We start from the raw sequence: 10,809 nt of genomic DNA, 5'->3' as shown, positions 1-10,809 counted from the left end.
TGGCTTGAGTCACTTATCCTTGGAAGAGCTGGAAAAACAGGTCTGCAGCTCCTGGCCAGTAAATAGACCACGCATGGGTATGCAGGAGAGCAGGATCTCCTGGGCTATGCAATGCTGCCACCTCCTGCCTGCTGGGGGACATCTCTGTGTCCAGGGGACACTGCTGGTGCCTGGGGCCAGGCGACATCACACAGGACAGGGACTGGTCCGACCACACCTGGAGCAAACGCACCCAGGCACACATCTTCCCCAAAATGCCTGCAGTCTAGTTGGGTGTTGTGCAAAGATGACCAGCAGTCAGCAATTGGTATTTTTGTGTCTTGGTCATTTTCAAAAAGCATTTCCTAACAGGTCCTGCAGTAGGGATGGGATGGGGGAATTCAAAGGAGGATCAATCTAGGCAATGTGGGAAGGGCTGCAGGACAGGCTGGAGGAGACCAGAGAGATGGCAGAAGTCGGCCAGCATAAACCAGGCTAAAACCAGGACACAGAAGAGATGGAAGACTTATCAGCACAGCTGCAGCTCCATCACCCCTGGCTGGGAGCGGTGAGGATACCTGTGAACACCCTGCTGCACTGGGACCAGGAGTGTGGGGAACACCTCCACCCTGTCTCCAGCCCTGGCAGCTCCAGGCATCCTGATGTTTATTGGAGAGGTGAAGGAAGAGGAAGAGCTAGGAACCCCCGTGTGCCACTATTCCACCGTGTGCCACGCCAAGATGACCTCAACCTTTTTCCCGTTTCCTCACTCCTGTGGTTGCAGACCACGGGATCTGTTTGTGGGCTGGGGACATCATGTTGGATCCTATGTTTCAGATTTACATCTCAGCCACTCCAGGGCTCTGTTTATGTCTCCTCTTGTAGCAAGGAGAGGTTGATTTAATTTCAGTGAAGAGGAAAGGTGCGTGTCTGTTTCTGGGTAGGCAGTGAATTTACCGCAGTGAATGAACAGCACTATTCAGAGCATGATGTTGAAGGAGCCGTATAACCTAATGGATCCTACATGTCCAGAAGCTGTTCAGATCTGGAGGTAGGTCTCACCTGGCGTGTTGTCCCCTCTTGTGTCAGGACAAAGTCCACCTGTGCAAGACCTTTTGCTCTTTTTTATTTTGGCCCATGAATCTGTTCTGTCTTCATGCCACGGTGCAGGAAAATTCCCCTCCCAGGCCCTTGAGGAAAACCACATCCTATGGCCCGACATTTGGGGTTTGCCTTGCTGAGCAGTAGAGATGCTGACAATGTGGAAGCAGTCCTGGCCTTGTAAAAATCCTGTCATGGCCTCTGCCTTGGGGGTTGTGTCCTGAGTCTTTAGGAAAGCACAGAAGTTGGTGAAGACAAACACGAACAACACCAAGATCTGCACAAACATAAAACCCACAGAGATACTGATTGGATTTTCACAGAATCACAGAATTGTCAGAGTTGGAAGGGACCTCTAGAGATCATCTAGGCCAACTCCCCTGATAAAGCAGGATTGACTAGAACACATTACTCAGGAGTGCATCATTTTAAATGATATCAATTAAAAGCACTGAAAATGTAAGTTGGGAGGGGAATTTTAGGCAGTGGTTTCACAGCAGCTGGCATGGTCTGACTCACTGGTGCTCATACAGGGTGGTCTCACTTCTGCATCCTTCTCCCCTCCTACTCACCCTGTTCCCAGTGTCCAGCTCTGGCAGCTCCTTAGACCCTCTGTTGTCAGTTCAGCTCTCCGAGCCCACAGAAAATTGTCCAAATGGTTTCTTTTGGTGTTTTCTCTGGGTTAATGTTCTGCCAGACTAGTGACTCAAATTTCTGAAGGAGCTCCAGGGGACAGTACAAGGGTTGTCCCCTGTTGGCAATGACATACTGTCAGCCAAAACACCAGGTAGGAGCGTTCACATGGGAAAACTGAAGAAACATCCCCTGCTGCCTGGAGAGATGCTCTGCAGACACTCAGGAGAGAGCATGAGAATCGTTGAATTCACTGCTAACAGGGAGAACACCAGCCTCAGCACCACCACCAAAGAGGATCGGGCGAGCTGGACAGCTAGAGCACCCGCAAGCTATTCTTTAGCTCCTGCTCATTATTATTTTTTCACATCTTTCAGGGACACTGAGACAATGAAAACATGTTTATAGCTGCATCACTTGATAAAGTGAACGGAATAAATCCCCTCTCTTCTCTTTCCTGAAGATAGGGCAGAAGTCCTGCTGCGTAACCAAGCCTCCAGTGAGACTGGCCCTCCTTGATCTCAGCATTGCTTACCCTTTATTTGTGCCTGCTTTGCAACTGAGCATCCTCAAACCTCTTAATTTGATCCCAGCAAAGGAGAGGAGTGTTTTTGGTGTAATACACCAGCTGTTTGATGCAGCACTGATGGAGCAGCATCCTCTTTGCATGCCTGTGACTGTGTCAGCAAATACGTGCTGCTGTGAAGTTGGAGCAGGAGGGAGCTGCTCATCTTCCAGGACAGCAGGGATGTCTCAGGGTCCTGAGGAGGGAGGAGCAGTGAAATGACAAGCTAAGCAAAGTCATAACTGAAAAAGTCAAAGGGCATGCAGCACCTCTGCTCCAGAGCAGTCAGCTCCCATTCAGGTCAAGTTATAATTTCATGGCCTCTTCAGCGTGGAGCTGCCATCTCCCAGGGCTTCCCTCCTGCTGCTGCGGGTAGGACCTGGGAGCACCAGGGATGCACAACCTGAGCTATTCTGCAATACGGATGGCAAAGGGCGAAGGTACATGCCACAGCTGAGCTGAGGTGACAGATCCCATCCCCTGCCCAGCAGCAGAGTCCTGCTCTCCTGGCCAGCCACTCTGGCAGTCCGGCCCCTCACCAAGCTGATGCACCTCCTAACCTGGCAGGAGAAGATTCCTTTGTTTTGCCAGGCTAGTTATATAGTGGTTTAGGGAATAAAATTGTCTCATGGCAAGGTCCAACAAAGCTGGAGCTGATGCAAAGGAAAAAGAAGAGTGTGATCAGCAGAAGCCCAAGAAATTCAGAAATAAAACTGCTGTCTTCTGTCTTTTGACTTGTCCCTCCAGCTACTTAGCATCAGCCCCTCTCCAGAGGGGCACATTCACCCTGTGAACTCTGTGTAGCCAAGAATAAGCAAGGTCCTTATCTTCAACCCAAGCATCGATCTGCTCTCTGAAGTGTTTGTTGTCTCAGAGAGATGGAAAACCCAAGGCAGTTTGTTTTGCTCCCATTTTTCCCTGTAAGTGGGCAAAACCTGGGTGCAGATGAACAAACCAAGACACCACCGATGGGTTTCATTGAGTCCTGGGCAGCCAAAGTCATCTCAGAATTTCTTTGCTCTTTGGCAGGAGGGGCAAGTGCGCTTCTGGCACAGCTGAGGAAATGTGTTTTAAATTAGGTCTGGGTTGGAGGTTTGTAGAAACAGTGGGTTGCTTCTCTGGGGACACCCATTCTGCTCTAGCATCTCCTCACGCTCCCCCTGTCCAGGCTGTTGCACCAGCAGCATGCCCTTCACACAGGGGCGTTTGCCCTCCCTCCTGAGCCCCTGGGCTTGGGCTCTGCTCTGACCTCAGCTGACTCTCCATCCAGCTATTTTTAGCAGGGCTAATGGTGTTCGGGGAAGCGGCTGGAGAGGAGCAGCTTGTGCCAGTAGGAACCAAACCAGGCTTGTGCTGGGACCCCACGTGAGGTGTCTCACCTTCAGACGGTCCTGTCTGTGTGCCTTTGCCACCCATATGGCCAAGCCTTGCTCCCCCGCAGGTGCCTCTGGCAGAGCAGGGTGATGTGGGGCCCACCAGGTCATTCCTGTGGGGCGGGAGGGATCCAGTCTCTCCACATTCCTTGGGACATGTCCTGCCTGACACCCACCTACGCCAAGGGCATCCACAGGCACCTCAGAGGTGCTGCTGGCCACCCCTGCCAGGGCCACTTCTCCCTGCCCTCCCACTGCTCCCTCCCCTGCACCGGCAGGGCTGGGCAGGGGACTATGGGGAGCCAGCCCAGGGAACTGGTCCAGGTTGAAAATAACTCTGTTTTTCCGGAGCAGTCTGACACCGGCTGCATTTGCCAGGCTGGCTCTCAGTGCAAAGCCTCAATGCCAGTGCTGGCACAAGGCAAGAGGCACCATTATTTTTGGCAAGGGTGCGTGCTTTAAGTGTTCGCGCATAGCCCTGAGAAAGTTGTCATCCCTCCTAGTCCAGGTTTACAGCCAGCACAGACGATGCCTTGTTGCATCAGAAAAGATATGAGCAGCCGTGCCATGTCTGACCTGGAGCCTGGGATTTCATCTCCGGTGCTGCTGCAGGAGAAGGGCAGCAGAACCAGGCAAGGCTGGGGTGAGCTTTCCCCACTTATGCCAAGCCCTTGCATTTGACCACATCGTGTCTCTGGACAGACCCCACCATCCACAGCCAGGACAGCATGGATGTAGCATTGTGCCAGCAGAGAAAGGACACGAGGAGCACTGGAGCGGGGCTGGGACAGTGGGACAAATCTTATTCTCACTGTGCTTGACTTGGACAAAAGGTATCTGAGTCCGGGGAGAAGGTGTCCATGAATTAATAGTACCATTTTCAAGTCTTGCAAGAAGTTAGATGGGGAATTCTGCAGTCTGGGATGTTCTTGGCTGGTTGGAGTGAGGGGTTTTTTGGAGCCAGGAAAAGGGGGATTTTCAAGTAATTCTGATGATTCATAGGAAATGCCATTATTTCACAGCTGAAGCTCTACCAATGAACTTGTTTCCTGAAAGGCTCTTTTCTGCAAAGTTTCTCTAGTGAGCATACTAGTGCCAACCAGCAGTGTCTGCAGGCTGCTGGGATTGCCCTGGCTCTGCTGTAGAGCTTGGGGTATCCACACAGGCAAAACGGTTCAGACAGATGAGATCCCTAAAAGTTTCTTTCTTGGTGGAGCTCATCTGGTTTCTTTTGGGATACCTTGCCTTAACTCCCTGAAAGGCCACGAGATTTCCAAAAGCAGTTTCCTTCCCTAATCCAGTGCCAAGAGTCTGTGCAGCTCCAGAAGTGTTTGTGGGCAGACAGAGGAACTGCAGCTCCTTTCCTTTGGCACAATCGCTAGGGACAATTTGCTGAACAGGGGTGAAGCTGAGGTCCAATCTTTCCAGTGATGTCAGACTTGAAATTGCTTCGGTACTTCAGTGGATGCACTGGGAAGTGAGGCAAGAGACTCTGAAGAAGTCACGGGCCAAAAGAGATGTACATGGCAGCACAGCTGATTCACTGCATGTCAAGTGCTGTGGGTAAGTCTTCAGCAGCAGTTTCTCGGGTGCTTTTGAATTAATTACCCTTCCAGTGCAGAGTACTGGTATTTGGCATCCGAGGCACATTTCCTCTGTGAAACTGCTGAAATCAGTCAGGTTCAAATCACTGAGGTGAGTCTCGTCTAATGCTAAATAATTCAGCTTGTGGATGACAGCTGACACACCTGGGAGTAAATCTTCCCCCCAGATATAATTTCTTGAACGATTTTAGGGAACATGGATTTTTATACACGCCATGTGCTGTGATTTAGGATGCCAGGGAGGATACAAGGAATGAATGCAGGCGGTGCAGAGTATCTGCTGCAGCAGCAGAGCAGGGATGTGGCCAGCTCGGTCCTATCCGCCCAGTACAGGCTTTGGGTGGACACCGCTGCTCTCCGGTGGCAGAAGCCAGCTGAGCACAGTCCGTCCCAGCAGTTGGCCATCACCCTCTTCTAGGGGTGCTCTGGATCTCTTTACACATTGGGGGACAAATGATACAGAGCAGTGAGCAGAGGCTGTGTCCCCCTGTCACCCAGCCTCCCCCACAGCAGGGATGCTCCCTCTGCCTCCCACCTCCTGAATCTTACAACACTTAGAGGCTGCCTCTGGATGAGGATCAGCACTCGAGCAGATTGCAGCTGAGGGACCCAATCAAGGACTGCTGAGTCTGGTGATTTTATTACCAACAGCACATCATGCAGTGGCTTTTATCAGCACCTCCTCAGGGGTCATGGAGTTGGTCCTGTGGAGTCAGGGCATTTCAGTTCCTTCCATTTTTTTTTTAAAGCAAGTTGCTTCCTCCCAAGATTGGAAAGAAAAACATATTTGAGAGCACCCCAGAGAGCCTGGAGAGGATGGTGCGGTGGAAAGGAGCCCCATCCCTCCAGGAGCTTCTTTGTAAGTGTCTCTGTGATTTTTAAACATGATGCTTCCCAGATCACCCTCCTGATTTCTACATCCTGGAGATTTGCAGGATAATAGCTCTGAGGGACGCTGAGTGCTGGCCCGTCTCCTGGATGCCGTGCACAAGTGCATGGCACTGAGATGCTACTGAGCAAAGTATCCCAGGATTTGGACTCAGGCTGGAGCACCTGATTCCAGGCATATTGTGGCTGGAAACCTGGGGCTCCAGCCCCTTCAGGAGTGTGTCCTCCCAGGGATAGGATCCACTTGTGTCTTGTCCCTTCCAGCAGTCACCTGCAGGCTCAAACGTCTTCTCTACTCAATGGCACAGCTTTTCATGTCATTCAAAAGCTTATTCTTGTTGAGATAAAAAAAAAACATGGGCTGAGAGATGCTGTTTGATTATGCCTGAATTTTTTCTCTCCCCTCCTCCAAAGATCATCACGAGCTCTGGTTCATTAGCGTTTGTGAAAAGCACAGGGTGGAAAGTGCCAGATAAGGGGAAAGGCTCATCACATGTTATTGTCGCCACAGTACTGGAAATATCACTAACAAATCAATCAGCCCCTCGATGCACAAGGCCCTGCTCCACATCTCCTCCAGAGCAGCAGTCACGCTGTGTGGGTCTCACTTTATCATCTGAGCAGATGAAAAGGGTGCAGGCTGTCCTGCTTTGATGCTCTTCAGAGCGAGCTCATTCAAGGGCTCCTTTATTGATGGGCCTTCAGCTAATTTTAGCACCAATGAATGGCGGTTCAGCAGAGCTCAGCCAGGGCCACAGTTTGCAAAAGCAGGTGTCTGTGTTAGATGTTCCAGCCAACACGGGGACAGCCCGTGACAAGATTCGGCTGCAGGGCAGCTTCATGGTGGCAACACAGCTCTGCTTGTAGCTGCTCTGTGCCTGGTCTTGTTGGCACTGAGACCAAGAGAAAATGCAGACATTTTTAATTACCACTGCACGAGGCTCTGGGTGCAAAGTTCTCATACCCAAGGTCCTTTCTGCAGCCATCTCCTTCGAGTCTGTGAGGCCATGCCTGTGCAGTGGCAACTGATGCCTGGCACAGGAATGTCACACAAGGATGGCTCACCCCGATGACAGGTGCTGCTGGCCTGGTCTAAAGCCCACTAGTACCTGGGGAACAGATGGAAATCTTGCACAACTCAGGCACAGAACTCGTTATCTCTCTCTTAAGTGAAGTAGTTCCCCTGCTGTCCCAAGGTCTCTTCTGGTCCTGCCTCCAGCAGGATGCAGAGACCCCCTGGGTCCCCAGAGGAGGGGAAGTTCCCCATGGCAAGCCCATGCTACGCGGGCTGATGGAGCCAGGTTCCTAGGACCGGCACCCAACCTGCTGTCTGAGACTGGCCATTTGAATCACTCTGAGGCTTTTCAGGAAAAATGCAGGTGTGTGGGACCTGCCTCCCCTCTGCAGGGAGGGAGACAAGGAAAACTCTGAGACCAGAGGGGAAGAAATGAATGTTTGACATTCACCGAAGGGTAGATGTGCTGCAGCTGTGGGGTACAGAATCTGACAGTGTTCCTCTCTCCTGTGTCACCGCTGGCTGAGAGGTGGTCAATGCATCCAGAGCATCCCTTGGATGCTGCAGCACGAACTGCAGCAGCAATGAATTAAGTCAAAACAGGCACCAGGTCTTGTCTGGGAGCTCTCTGCCAGCCACAGCGCTGGATATTCCCAGCGTCTCTGTGCTGCTGTACTGGGACAGTTTGTCATGGCAGGTTGGGACAGGAGCTACAAAAAGGATCATTCCCCCCGGAGCATCCTGTTCACTTCCCAAGGGTCAGGTAGCTGCCAGTGATCCATGCTGTGACTGGTGTGTTCAGTCTCTGGAGCACACGAAGCCCTGTCAGTCACCTCTGAAAAATTATCCTGAAAACAAATGTTTCTAAAAATAGAAATTTCTCCTTGTTTCACCTCTGTTGGACCCTCTCCCAAACAACAGACGGACCGGAGTTAGATCTTCCCATTAAAGCCAGTGGAGTCACATCTCCATAACTAGCAGCTGGTACCCAGCTGCTGAGAACTGGTGCATTGCAGGGAACTCCAAGCACATGACAGCATCTCTCTGCGTGCCCTTGCTGTGGGGTTTGTTTTGTCACCCGGGGGAACTGGAGATGATGTTCAGAAATCTCCAAACGCAGACTGAATCCAGTAGGGCTGCCTGGGTATCACAGCGACCAGATTGTATTGTCAGACCACGTGGCAGCAGGCAAACAGAAGACACTGGACTCAGCTGCTGTGTCCGAATCACCAGCTCCTGCCACCTCTGAGCTGATTAAAACACAAGCATTAAGCGGCAGAGGGGAGATGTGCACGCAGAGGTATGAGCTGGTGACAGAGGCAGGACTGAGTCCTAGCAAAAGAACTTTTTAAAAATTATTTTTTGTGACCGGAACATGTGGTGTTGTTTCCTTGAATTCTCAGAGTCTTTTCCCCTCCTCTGTCTCAAGGACATCTCCAGGCAGCGGTTGGCAGCACAGCATTTGCTTTCATTAGGCTGTATGTGGCCGGAAAATCCAGAGGAGACCAGGCAGAGGGATGGTCCCTGTGATGAGGCATTCCAAAAAGTGCTTTAAGAAAAGTAGTGAACTTCAGTTGACTATTATCAACTATTCTTCTAAAACCAAAGGGAATGGGACCATCTCATGGTGACACGGCTGGTCCGGCGCACAGCAGAGGTCAGACTGAGCCCCACGTGTGGGGCAGCCTCCCTGCAGAGCCTGCAACTGCAGCAATCTGGGCTCCCCTTGGGCAAGGAAGTGGTGTGCCATGTTCCCGGTCCGTGGCTTCATCTCAGGGTAGCGGTGTGACAAAACATAAGAACCATGTGATAGCTCATCTAAGCCAATATCCTGGCTCGAGCTGTGGCCTGCAGCAGATGTTTAGAGAGGCATGGAGTAAGGGCACAGCAAGACTTCCTGAGAATAGTCCCCAAGCTCCCACCAGTCCTTCAGCCTTAAGGAAGGTGGTTCTTTGTATTTAATAACCCAAAGGATTTTTCTTCCATGAATTCATCCAGTTCCTGTTGAAATGCTTTGCATCTGTCACATCCTGTGGTGAGAAGCCCCATGGTTTAACTATACGTTGCACCAAGAACCACTTCCTTTTCCTTGCTTTAAACTTCCCTCCAGGTAGTTTCGTTTGGAGCTTGTACTCCAGTACTGAAAGAGATAGTGAGTAATCACCCCTCCATACCTTCACGTGCCTCCCAAGACAGTGCAGATCCATATCACACCCCTCTCTGTCATCCCTTTTCCTGGCTGTGAAGCCATTCCTCACACAGAGGCTGCTCCAGAGCTTGGGTCATTCCTACTTCCCTTCCCTGAGCATCTTCCATATCCCTCTGGAGACGGAGGCAAAGGGGAGAGCCAGACCCACATACAGCCTCTTGAGTGTGAGCACATCACCAGCTTATGCAGTGGCAATGCTTCCTTTCTCGTCCTCTCTTTCTTTCCTACTCACTTTCAACATTCAATTTTCTGTTTTCTCTGCTCCAGACATTTTGGAAACATCATTTAGCACTACTCCCAAGATCTCCTTCCTGGGAGAGGACACACCAGTCCAAGCCCATCACTGGGCTACCAACATTACGACTGGTTTTTGTGTTTGCTCTGCCTTTGCCTGAGTTTCCTTGGCCACCTTACTGTCCCACCACTAGGGTAGAGGGACCCGGCAGCTCCTCAAGGCCAGCCTTTGTCTGTTCGGCTCTGAAGAGCTCAGTGCTGATAGCAAATATGGTCACTTTGCTACCCCTGCCCTATTTCAGATAATTTCTGGACACACTCAATGTTTCTCCATGGGTAGCATCCCTTTGCTGTGAAAACAGACCCTTTACTTCAGTCCTGTAATGACTGATCTGCCTAGCAGGTCTCTCCTCTCTCCTTGCCATACAGCACAGTGTCCCCGAGGGCCTGTGGTGGGATGCCTGGCCAGACATCTCACTAGAGACCCCAGCAGACCACATGAACCAGGTTTGCTTCCCCATATCCTTGCTGGATGGTCTCATGATCCGCCTTGGCCGAGAGGAGGACCTAAAGCTTGGCAGAGAGGTCTCTAACAGGCTGGTGGCTCTCCACCATCATGGCCTGGGGAGGAGACCTGCAGCTGGGGTGTAAGCTGGTGAGTCAAGACAGGTGGAAGAGCTGGAGCTGACATCTCATCTACACACATTAGTAATGGAGATGTCCTTCTGATGCTGCAGTCATCTTGTGGCTGGCGGGGAGGAGATGAAGTAATGGCTGCTGACGCACAGGGGAGCTCTGCTTTCAGCCGAAGTGACTGATGGGCACAGCACCCCCGGCCAGGTGCTGCTGCTTTGGCAGGAAGCCCCACATTGCCAGGCTCTGGATAACTTGACAGGTACCGGGGGGCTGAGCTATATGGAGCCCCAGGGCCTGGGCAGTTGGTGCCCAGGTTGAGCAGGAGGCTCTCCTCTCAGCTGCCAGACCTCAGTGCCACCAGCACCTGGGACTCCAGGCCATCATTTTATATTCCATGGTACTAGCTGCTGGGTTTTTTCCACAGCAAACTCCTCCCCAGTAAAACATCCTCCTTGCTAAGATGTGAGGAGGTGAGTAGAGGAGGACATGTGGGCAGCACCGTGAGCTGGCCTCAGAGCCATAGAATCGTAGAATGGTTAGAGTTGGAAGGGACATTGAAGATCATCTTGTTC

Source organism: Numenius arquata, chromosome 11 (genome assembly GCF_964106895.1).
Source record: "Numenius arquata chromosome 11, bNumArq3.hap1.1, whole genome shotgun sequence".
NCBI classification, from domain to species: Eukaryota; Metazoa; Chordata; class Aves; order Charadriiformes; family Scolopacidae; genus Numenius; species Numenius arquata.
Note: the sequence above shows the minus strand (reverse complement) of the source record.